The sequence below is a fragment of the Gallinula chloropus genome, assembly GCF_964237585.1.
Source record: "Gallinula chloropus genome assembly, chromosome: Z".
NCBI lineage: Eukaryota > Metazoa > Chordata > Aves > Gruiformes > Rallidae > Gallinula > Gallinula chloropus.
The window spans coordinates 39,407,901-39,420,546 of record NC_140089.1 but is presented as its reverse complement, the minus strand read 5'-3'; the positions used below and the strand labels follow the sequence as shown (position 1 = coordinate 39,420,546).

The window sequence follows — 12,646 nt, the reverse complement described above, 5'->3', positions numbered from 1 at the left end:
TCTTGTACAGAAATTACTTTGACTTTTCTAAACGCCAGAAACTGATGGGTTTTTATCCCCAGAAGTAGGCTTGTATTTTTTCTAAGAAGGTGGGTAGGTTTTAATGGGGTGGGGGGGGGTGGGGGGGGGGTGGTAAGGTTTTTGTGGGGTTTTTGTTTGTGTTTTGTTTTGTTTTGTTTTTCAGTGACTGCCAAACTATCTTCTCAGTTCCCACAGTCTGCATGTCTCCATTATCCAGCAACAGGGGATAGGTAAATTACTCTTTGTATAATGCTGTAATCACAGCAGTAAGAAATTCTGGTGCATAGGTTTCTACAGAGAGCAGACTTTGCCCTTCAAAATACATATATTTGAACATAAAGATACCTACTATCTTGTACTAGACAATCTCATACATAAATCAGATAAGACAGCATATATTTAGCTTAGACCACCTTTAATATGAAACAGTGAAAGAATTTAATTGCAACTAAATATACAGTAGATGTGCTCTACTTTGGGGTGGGGTTTTTGGTCATTTACAGGACTATGAATGTTCCAAATTGCATATCTTTGGCACCTGATGATTTATCAAAATTACACCTTGAACTGCATAACAGTCATGTTTTCTAAAATGTGACATAACAACTTAAGTAAGCTCCAAAAAAGATACAATTGCTATAATTCAAAACACTTAAGGTGAATGATCTTCCATGGTTACTTAGGCAACTGTTGTGAAAGGTTCCCTGGAATAGGAGATGAATGGAATTGATTGCTCTACTCCACAGTTTGCTAGTTGTATTGTTTCATTATGCTGAATTTAGACCTTAATGCTTAGGTACATGTTTATGCTTTAAAAAACCCTATCATAAAAAAAAAAAACCCACTTGAAAAATCTCTCATACAAACTCATAACTCTGCTTATGAAGCACTGACGTCAAAATGAGAAGATATTCAATGCTACTGGGCAAATTCCTTTGTCTTTTGCAGTACACTGAATATCCTGCATATCTGAAAATCCAAGCTTTCCAAGTATCTCTTTAATTCTTCAGTCATTATAAAATTTCTGTGAGGTATAAATTTGTGGAGTGAGGCAGTTGACAGACACATAACTGTTTATTTGAGTTTGAAATTTGAACTCCCTCAGTGAAAATTCTTTTGCTACATAGATGGTAACAGCATATGAAGAAATGTCCCGGAAAATATTTCTCCATAATGCCACCACAAACAAGTCTGAACACACACCATGATACTAGCTACTGTTTGGCTGATTCATGCAAACACCTTTGCTCCAGTAATGGCCAGGTTTAACTTGACCTGGTTCACTGGAACAAGGTCAGAGGCAGAGTAAAATGTAGAAAAACTAGTGCTACTAACTTTGCAATCTTGGTATCAAAAAGATATGAATAGCTTTATGCTGTCAGTGCTTGGGCTGACTGTGGATGCTATCATGAGTCCTATGCTTGGTTGAATCCATAATGACATATTTTTCCTGAAACACTTTCTGCAAAGGGGGACATATACGCATTTCTTCTGCTCCTACACAGAAGCCTGTGGAATCACAACTGGATTTTTTTATATTCACATAGTGCCCTTCCTGCTAGTGGAGAAGATGCTTTTTTTCTGATTTCATGCAGAGACATTGCTTGCTATGCTGAACCCAAACCTTTGCCACAGATTTCAGAATAATCTTGTTTTTTCACCATAAATACTTTCACAACAGGCAACAGAGTATGACAGTAGGGCAACGGAGAACAGAACACTTAAAAAGGAAACTGGGTGCAGAGTGGAAAGTCCACAACCCTACTCACTGTCACATGGAAAGCAGTGCAATAATGAATAATCCCTGAGCACAGGGGTAGCAAGACTAGCCTGTGCACTGAGACTGGTGTCTCTGAAAACAAAGGTTTCAACCAAAAATCACCTTTAGAAAAACTGACACATTTACAATCTCTCAGATTTTGATGGGCTGAGATAATGCAATGTATCATAATTAGGCTAGTGGAGTAGGGCACACTTCAACAAATTTGTGTTGCACACATACAGTGAACTATGTCTGAGCTAACTGTGTATCATCTCTCCACAATCATTGGTAAGAAAGAGGATATTTTGGAGCACACATCCCTCTGACTCCAAATGATGTATCTAAAGCAGGTTAGAATCCCAGTAAGCTGAACAGTATCACATTTGTGCATAATTGCTGTTGGTATAAAGGAAGTTTATTTACCTACTTCTGATAGAAATACCTTACTGGAGATAAGGACTGCCAGGTGAGATGGCTTTCACATTATTTTTTTCCACCCCACTGCAGAGAGATGGCTTCCTACCTGTCATTTATGAGCTATTATATTGCTTCCAGAGTGAAAATAAAATTTAACAAAATCTTTCTGTGGACAGCAGGCCCTTGGGAGAAGATAAATCCGTCCTCTCTGCTGAAAAGTCTTTGTTCTTTAAAAGATAGACTGGGAGCCCAGGCATATTTATTTAAAAGCTAGCTGGGTTAGTCTAGAGCAAAATGCTTTATTAGAAGCATTAACATAAATTTAAATATATTTTTGGAACACTTACCTTTCTTCCTATTACCTAGACATCTACTCTTTGTGGTCTAAATTTTCTGTAGCATGTTGTATACTCTGTTGAGTTGTGAGGGGGAGATATTTTACCTTTGTATATAGGATAATTTGCATATAAAATAATGACTAAAGTGCAATGATAAAAACAACATCAAAGAAAAATAAAAGGAAATATTAAAGGAACTGGTTGTATTGTGGGATGAGAGAGAGTAGTGTTTCAGGAATTATTAACACCTCTTTTTAAAAGCAGTTAGCTGTAGAACCTATTTCAGTCACAGGAATCAATTTTCTTTGTACTAGAAATTAGAAGACTAAGTACTTCAGCATTGTAGTATTTCCTAAAAATTGCAAGTATATTTGGTAATGCAGTGTATTTCATTTCTTTAAATTGAAATGACTTATTAGTTTTCTCTCTTCTTGAGTTTATCATCAGAATGATGATAGCTTCTATGCAGAAGAGAATCAAACAAATAAAAACAAATCAAAAGAATTCATTATACTCTGATACATCAAAAATGTATCTAAATTTCTGGAGAAAAAATGTAATTTCTCACAAAACTGGGACAAGCCATACCACAGAAATGTAACTTTGACTCATAAAAGTCTGTGTGCACATTTGCACAAAAATATAGACTATAAAAAATTGTGGTTTACTTATATCAATAGAATTTTTCCTACTCTACTAATTCCTTCTTGTTATTCAATCATGACATAAAATATTTGCAAAATTAAGGTCATAGAAACAATTCATTCACAAATTAGCAACTGGCAAAAGTATGTGTTTTTCATTCAGGCGAAACTAGTTTTCTTGTCAACAGGATATTATTTAATTAAAACATTAATAATGGTCTATTGCTTTTGTAACTATTTGCTGAAAGTTAATGGTCATTTATATCTCTTTTGAGATACTGCTTTGAGAAAACTGGAAAAATATCTGGGCCGTAAAAGTGAGAACTGAAAAAAGAACAGTATTATCACAACATTTTAATTAGTAAATGAGTACAGTTTTATTGACTACAGTTTCAGTCATGGTAGTCTTGGAAGCATAGAGTGATTTATATATTGAATATACTTTTGTGATACTTTTATTTTTGTCTCTACCCTATGCTTTAAAAAGTGACACATAAATAGTCCATCTTGCATGTGTCTGAACAATGAATTTATTCCTGTTCTTTCCTGTTAAAAATTAAACCAAAATTTTTTTAATGTTTATTTTTTCAATACGCTGGTCAAATGAGAGCAAGTAATAAGTAATGAAATAGTTTGAATTTTCCTCAAATAATTGATTACGAATAAGGAGGTAGATTTTATGCCACAGATAGATAAAAGCTCTTATCAGTGAACTTCATGAATGCTTTGATGCGAATCAATAGGAGTTCATGCAAGTGCAAAACTAGACAGGGTTAGATCAGAATCAGACCCAAGACTAGTTATTAACCTGCATTGTTAGCAACAATTACTGCCAAGTAATTTTCAGCATTTCCTGCATGAACCTTTGTTTCAAGGCCAAGATTTAGACAGCCTCAATTGATTTTACATAATTGCTATGTGTGCTTTATAAGCTTATGTGTAGTGATTGTGTCCTTCAGTTATGAAAGCCTCACATGTGAAAATAAGCTTCTTTCTAAAAGTGGAAAGTAAAATTTTAAAGAGTATCTAAAAAGTTATTGCACAGCTAAAAGGGAAAAAAATAGTCACATGTATATTTAATCTACCTCTGTTTTTTCATATTTAAATATAATTTTGTAAAGGTTTATTCCTTATAATAAGAATGATTATAAATGCAGTCTATTTAGAAGACTTATTTTTGTATCTTTTGGTATAGGATGCATAGGGCCCCAAGATCTCTGCCATGAAAATAAGAAAAACCTCACTCTGTGTTCATTTTCCATGCATCATGGTAGTAACCTGCTAGGACATGATTTGAAACCAATTAGTAGAAGAAACCAGAAGAATGTCTACTGAAGTTACAATTAAACTGATGTAAAACTAATATGAAATCAGTGACAGTCCGTTTGTATTATCCTGTTCTTCCCCTTCCTTTGCTCTTATGATTATTGCCAGAAAGTTCCAATGGAGTTGGCTAGAAACCACCCATATGACTAAGTAATCTTCAGGTTAAAACTCACCGTGGTAACAGTTGAAGTGCAATTAGAAATGTTAGGAAAGAATCATATCTGCACTAAGATTTAGTTATTAGAAATAAAAAATTAACTTGGCACAGTAATGGATCATACAGCATTTCCAGATTAACTGCAACACTCGAGTATTTTCCTCGTATTGTAATGCCAATGGAGAATTTTGATGGATTTGCAGCCCCTCTCTTTGACAGCTATTTGGTTTAACTTAAACAACTAATATGAAGAAAACCCTCTCTTTGTTTGCAAATTTCAGGAAGGTTTCTGTGGATGCTGTCAGAGGTTAGTGTTTCTGTGGAAAGGTAGACTTTAACCAGATTGTAGATCTCTGCATATATGCGCTCCTGAGGACTAGAACACAGTATCCAAATCCAGTACAGAATAAAATTTTGTAGCCTATTATGAAGAGCCTTTGTTTTTCTGCTGATAGAATCTACACTCCTTTTAAGGTAATTAATGATTCACATTACCCTCTGACCTTTAGCTTGTATCTTAATTTAAAGCTTAGATGCAGAGAGTTGACCACACTAACTTGTCTTTTGTAATTCCCATTTTTCTCTACTTTGTCATAGTTATAGTCCAAGTGTCATATAGAAGACTTGATAGAAATATTGTACTAGTGTTGCTCATTAGCACTGCTGGTAGGTGAGAATTAATAGGTAAAACACTTGACTATGATTAAGGAAAAAAGTGATTAGTCTAGTTGCCACTGAATGCTGTCAAGAGCTTTCCCATTGTCTTACAAAGGAGTAGTTTTAAGCCCTGTATACCTTTTAATTAAATAATTGTGTTTAAAAAGAAATATATGTTGTGACAAACTTGAAGTATATTAGTAACTTCTGTAAGATCCGTTGAACTCAGGCTTGAGAAAAAATGTAACAACCTACTACAAGAAATCAGATAAATGACATACACTCTGGGAACTAATTTCCTGCTTTGTTACAGAAAGCTGTTAGCCAGTAGATTTATGAATGCAAACCTAGTAACAGTAAATCTTGGAAGAAGCCAGGCTTACAGTGAAAACCACATCCCTCCATGTGGTGTGTGACATGATTCACTTTTCATCTAAAATTAGAAAAATGTTTTTTGGATGTGTTGCATGTGTGTGCATTTGTACATATATGCAGGTTATTGCAGATACTGACAGAACAAGATCCACTTTTTGGGACTGATTCAATAATTATGTTTCATGTCCTTTCTAAGAATAAAAACAGAAAAACATAAAAAACCTCTTCTCTGAAGAGCATTTTGACCTGGAAATGGTGTAGTCCAATAAAATGTACTAGTACTTAACTACTCCATTGAAATTCCGAGAAAAAAATGTCTGAAATATTTTCAGATTGTTACAGAATTTCTGAGAAAACATGATCAGCAAACCCATTTTTCACTGAGCTATTTTGTTCCTGTTGATTTTGTGTTGCAGATGTGTACGGTGTGTTCTGTTTTTCTTTCTATAAACTCATTCAACAGTGAAAAGTATGTATTTGTCTCACATTGTTTTTCATCATGTTTGATTTCATATAACTTTAGGCTAGGGCTCCAAAGCTTGCTCTGACCATCATGGTAGTAAACTGTACTTGATCATCAGTGGATCGAGGTCACTGATAATCTATATAACTAAGAATGTAAATAAACCTTTTTTTTTTAACACCATTTGTATGTAACATCATTTGGCTGCTGCTGTCCCAAGAAAAGACTTTCAAATCAAATCTATAAGGAGTTTAATATATTTTATTTTTTTTAAAATAAAATGAAGACTATTTTGGTTTGACTGCACCATTGCTACAGAGTAATTATAAAAAAATCTTGGTTCTGTCCCTTTGTGTAAGGAAGAATATAAATGTTGAGAATATCAAGGTCTCCTATTCCCCAAAAAAATCAGTACATTTATTATAGTTTAGTACATCATTGTCAAATGCATACCCTGACTCCATGCTTTGGTGGCAAGAATGATAAAGTTTTTGCACAGTAATTATGCTTACACTCAACATTCAAAAATTCAACAAATTATACATTACCTGGAATATATGGTGGTGGTGATGGTAATAATAAACGAAATATTTCTGGATGATCAGCAGATTCTGGAGAAAGTAAACACACACAAAAATGAGGTAAGAGACAGTGGTTCAAAGTTATAGTTATTATTTGTTCCTTACTATTTTCCCCTGAAAAAGAAGTTGCACATAACTGAAGTCATATATTTTGCTTGAACAACTAAAATACTCCTACCCTTAAATGCTTAGTCAGCTTGCCAGACTCCACTGACATAGAAGTTTTGCAGGCCATGGGAGAAAGTATTCAGTCTTTCACAACCTACAAAAATTCACAGTTGTTCTCAGGACAAGGTTTGCATAGAAGTACTCCTTTCCTACCATTGAAAAGAAAGATCTATAATTTCACCTCAAAACTAATTAAATTTCTGATGTTATTTCAAAGTTTCACCCTGAATTTTGTATTCATTCAGTATAGGCAACTATGGAAACTTTTACCAAACCAGAATGTGAAAAACGAGAAAGGAGAAACAGTAGAGAAAGGAGAGATTTTCAAACCGCAGACACCCTAAAACCTAGAACTCTAACGAATATAATGAAAGGTTTGATGGGATGAAGACTTGGCTAATGTGGAGTAAGATACGCATAAGAATCAAAGAGAATTGTTTGTACCTAACTATTTAAAAGAGCTGAGAAAACAAACTTTTTTTTAATAAAAGGCCTTAATAGGAAATTTTGCTTTCTTAGTTTGCATTATGAGTGTTTATCCATCATAGTTTTATGATGGCCAAATCCTCCTTTCCCCATCTCAGTGAGAACATAAGCAGGCAATTCACATTCTAGTGCATAAAACTCAATACCTCTGTGATGAGACTTTTGAAGAGAAATATTCCTAAAGCTACTGTAAAATATGCCAGTTGCTGGGAGCTGGGGCTCAAACTGCAGCAAATGTTTTTAAAATCAGCTTTCTTCCATTTTACTCCAATCAGCCAATCAGTGTGGTTGAGGCCATCGAGGTCCTGTGGAACTCCTTTCTAGCACTGAAACCTCTTACTTTCTCTTCATGGCACTTTAATAAACCTGCTTTTCTGATGCCTTGTTTTAAATCACTACACTACTACACTACAAGTGTAAGTGATAAAGCCGTCAGCTAGAATATACTGCACACTAGGATATGTTCCATTTTTTTCCTCCTCTACAAGTAACTCTATGCACTGATGCAGTATCAGGATGTAGTCTACCACATATGAGTTCTAAAAAGTCTGTTTTCCACAAGACTCACTTTCTTTTTTCAGTCCTTGTTTGTCAACAACATCCATGTAGCTGATTTATTGCCAGAAATCAAAGTAAAAAAATAATAATTAAAAACATACTTGTGATAATTTTTTAATATCTGCGAGAGAACTAATATTCTAAAATGTTCTTAGACATGTTCTTTACATTGTTAAGTTCACAGAAACATTATTTTGTTGTGTTCTGCATTGCCAAGTATACTTAATTAATAGTTGAAGAGAATACTGCCATATTTCTGCAAAAAGCAAAGAAAATTCTGTTTTCACTCAAGATGATTCTTAGAAAAACTAAAGAATATATGTTCTCAGAGAGGAAATTACATGAGACTAAATTGCAGTAACTTGAATGAAAAGGAAGAGCAATTACAAGATGAGAGCAGGCTGAACTATGTACAAAAGCCATGCAAGTTCATATTGTGTCAATGGGGTCTGGTAAGAGGTCACAGTATGTAAGTAAATTAATCGATACATTTAGTACTCACAGTTGTGAAATGTTCAGTGTTTGGAGAATTTCATTTTTGGTTCACCTAATGCAAATAGAAACGCTGAATCACAGTAGTTCTTGGATGGGAGGACAATCAATGTAACAAGCTCTGAAAGACAAAGTGCATGAGATGATTTGGCAATATTAGCCTCATGATTTACTTTCCCACTTCTCTTTGAGACAGCACGTAAAATATAACAAAATGAACATTTTATTTAATTGCATTATAGCGTCTTGTCTGGTTTTAGTGAAGCTATAGTTGTACATATAGTACATTCAAATGCAAGTCAAGGAGAAATTAGTAATTTTTTGTGGTTTTTAAAGTGGGAATAGAATAATAGATATCTGACCATGCTATTTCCGTGGATATTGCAGAAGTGAACTTAAAAGTTATGAAATTTTGATAAGGCATTTAAAATACCTTCCCAATGTGTGATATACAATTCATAAATTTATCATGAAGTGCACAGTTAGTTAAATAATATATACTAACAATATATTCTTAAGGCTATGTATTTTTGCACAATAATTCATGGTTTATTTCATACAAAGGTCACAAAAAATATTTCTTAATATATGTCATGGGAATTTGTTTTCAAAAAAAAGTTTTAAAATTCCAAACATACGAGACTATTGTAATTTCAGAAATATCTCCAAGTAAATTGTCTGTCAGTTCCTTTTTCATTTTCTCCAAACCCGTCCACAAAATAAGAAAAGCTGCTTCCTTTGATCTAAAGAGGTACTAATTCTTAGGGTTTTAAACTTACTATATTAGTTTTGGAATAATTATTAATGCTAATACAAATTAGAAAACAAGACAAATTAAATTTATTTTCTTTAATTCAGTTCAAGCAATATTCCAACAATCAAGAAATACTAACCTGAGTATTATGCAAAGACATGTTGTCAAGTAGTTTTGTGCCTGTAGCTGGACAGCCAATATGGAATGTTCAGCATGAATATGCATGGTAGAAAATGCTTTGCCTGATGGGGAGCATTTGCAGAAGCAGGGACTCATGCAATGCCATGCAGTGGATTAAAAAGGGAGTGTTTTTGAAAACGGATGGTCAGGGTTCAAAAAAGGAAAGGATATTTTGCATGGGTGATTCAGTAAGGATCTCTTTGCTTTTGTCCTAGTAATTTCAGATCTCTCTCTCCATGATTAAAATATAAAATATAAAATATAAAATACAAATATCTCTGGATAAAAGATGAAATGATGAAAATATTTTCTTTATAGATTTTTTGCTGCTGTACAAAAATGGAAAAAACCACAAACTGTAATTTAAGAAAGATGCACTATCCAAAATCTTAATGAGAATTTTTCCTAGATACCTCTATTTCTTGCAGTCAAAACACAGAAGGAAAAAACCCAACACACACACAATCTCCCCCCCTCAACCAAAACCCCAAATAAACAAAGGAAAACTAAACATCCCCCCCAACCTCAACAGCAAGCAAACTTCATTTAACAGTGATAATAACCACATCATATTGCATCAGGTTTAAAACTAGAGTTATGTTGGCCATGTTATTCCTTGAAATAAGGGCTTGCTTTATAGAAACAAAACATCTTTCAGAAGGCAGTACCACTCACTGTCAACGAGAGTAAATTATGTACAGTGGCAGGGTCTTTGCATGATGTTGTCATTAGGTACATCTTCCTAACCTAAAAATGTGGGTGGTTCCCATGTCTGCTGGGACCTTGTAGTCCTCTATCAATGTTTTCCATTTCATTTGTGAAGTTAGGAGAGAACATGAACATTTCCAATACTGCTACTCTAACCCAAATAACAAAAATAATCTGTTCAAATCCAGATCCCAAGGACCATTTTTTTTTTATTTGAAAGTGTTGAGTTTTATGAGAAAATGGTAGATTTATAACATATATATGAGGCTTCATTGTCCAATATATCGTACTTTTTTTAGCATCAGTTCAACGCCACAAATGCATTTAAAGGTACAGATCTAATTAATCTCTGAATTTCTTGCCAAAGGCAATATAGTAAACCAGGATGGAATACACTGTGGGAGCATAGCCCAAAACTGTACCATATTTTTGTATAAAGCAAGCTGTCCTGACTAACTGCTTTTCCAGTGTCCTTATTAACATATTAAATCTTAATTAACCATCAAAATTTTCTGTTGAACCTCTGGCCTCTGAGGAAATTAGCAGCCTGATTAGTGATTTGCATGTTCCTGGAATGCCATGTAGGATGACTTTATTTGATCATAGTTACTATTATTCCAAAATTAAACTAAATAAATTATTTGAGATCATGATTTATACTGCCACAGCTTGAACACTGTGAGCTTTATTGCCTTTACACTTTCAGTACTTCTTTTCTGCAGCATTAGTTTTAATGTACTTTTTTAGCAATCTGTCTGAAAACATAAGCAATGCATTTCTAAATATTTCTTAGGCTGAGTTTTTGTTCAGAGATTTTGGCATTATACCACAAAAAATGCCGTTCTTTCAAGTGCCAGAAAAACCCTTATTTAATTATATATATAATTAAATATATCCATGATATGTATACACACACACACACATGTACATCTCCTTCTGAGTCTATCTCTCAGGAAAAAGCAATACAAACATAAACATCGATGACATATCAAAAACCATCATCAGACCACTGCAACTTACAGCAGCATTTGGTACCAAAGTCATTCATCCACTCGAAGAAGTGTTTCTTACAGGATAGGCTCTAAAACTATTTGTTGTATGGTTTTGTAATGTTCTGGGCTAGGTAACCACATGCATGATCTGTAGATGTGTGCCACTAACTCCCACAGCACACAGCCACCCCTGCACTACCAGTGCATTTTAAAAGTTACTTTGATCTTGGTTCTGCATCTGTGTATTAGCTGATACTGCCTTCTGCAGCCTTGACAGAGTCTCGTATCCAGTGCGGCTGAAACAGAGCCTGCTGTGGAAACTCTGTCAGGACTAAATTTGATAGATAGCAGTGACTTGAAAGCACTCAGGTCCGTGGATTCTTCTTTGCATTGCGTAACAATCTTCTAGTCACTCCACTCAGCTCTTTAGAAATACTTGCCATAGTCTCTCACTTACTAAAGTGCTTCTTTTCAGGTGACAGCACTATCTTTCTCCTACTCTTTCCATGCCAGTATATATGTTAGTGAAATATTGGAGTATGCCTGTGTTTTGCACTGAAAAGTGTGCTGCTACAGGCATGGGGTATTTTCAGGGGCTTGCCTATCAGTTTTACGTGGTGGAAGCAATGAGAAATGACAGAAATGAGGGTCGTGATCTGCTGCAAGTGCTGGGATAAATATGTTTATTCTTGTAAAATCACCAGTACATTTACTACATGTCTGATACAATGGCAATTATTTTTCTGACTTTCTAAAGTGTGCACTTTCTAGATAGCATGTTAGATTAGTTTTTTATTTTTCCCTGCTATTTTACTTTCTGACTAAACATGGGTTTATCTATGAGTTCATATGTGATTTATGGCTTCCTGAAGATGCTTCAGCATCTGTGTAGAACTGGAATTGGTATAATCTCATATGTCTAAACCATAAAATTATTAATGTCATCAAATATATAGATTTATCATAACCTAGATTTTTACTATATCATGTATTTATACCTTTCACTTATGAAATCTCACATTGTGTTCTATACTGTTTATAGAAAGAAAAAGATGTGTAAATTAAACATACTTACTGATATTGAAACAGAGATGTTATTGTAATTTTTAATTACATGGAAAAAATAAAAGTATTTTTCATCTGTGATGTAAAATAAACCAATACATTTCATTGCATTTTTGCATCACTATGTAAAAAAAGATCAAACAATGGATCATTATAAGGGTTAAATCTGTCTCTCCTCTCTGGATCTAATAGGGTTTGCATGTAACTATACAAACATTTGTGGAAATAAATAATCAATATATTAACCAGAATCCATAAAAATCCCCTAAATTTAGTGCTTCTTATTTGTTCTCATGTTGATACTGTCTGGCCAGAAACTCCCTCACACACCTCAAGAAGAAACTTCCAATGCTTTATCGTTCTTGCATATTCTGGTAATCAAGCTTATACTTTGTCTTTCATTACACATACCTTTTGTGACCCATTAGTCTGATATTTTCTCTGTTATAAAGAGATGTTTTTAGCAGAAAGGAAATTATTTTTTTCTTAATATATATAATGA

General features: G+C 34.0%; 1 long non-coding RNA gene across 1 annotated transcript in view; it reads left to right on the top strand.

Annotated features, from left to right (window-relative positions):
• Window positions 1-4,470, top strand: part of LOC311204082 — a 5,222-nt gene extending 752 nt beyond the window's left edge. The window contains exons 2-3 of the long non-coding RNA XR_014618002.1: window positions 208-251; window positions 4,378-4,470. This is a non-coding gene — a long non-coding RNA (uncharacterized lncRNA). The remainder of the gene's footprint in view (window positions 1-207; window positions 252-4,377) is intronic.
• The last annotated feature ends 8,176 nt before the right edge of the window (window positions 4,471-12,646 follow it).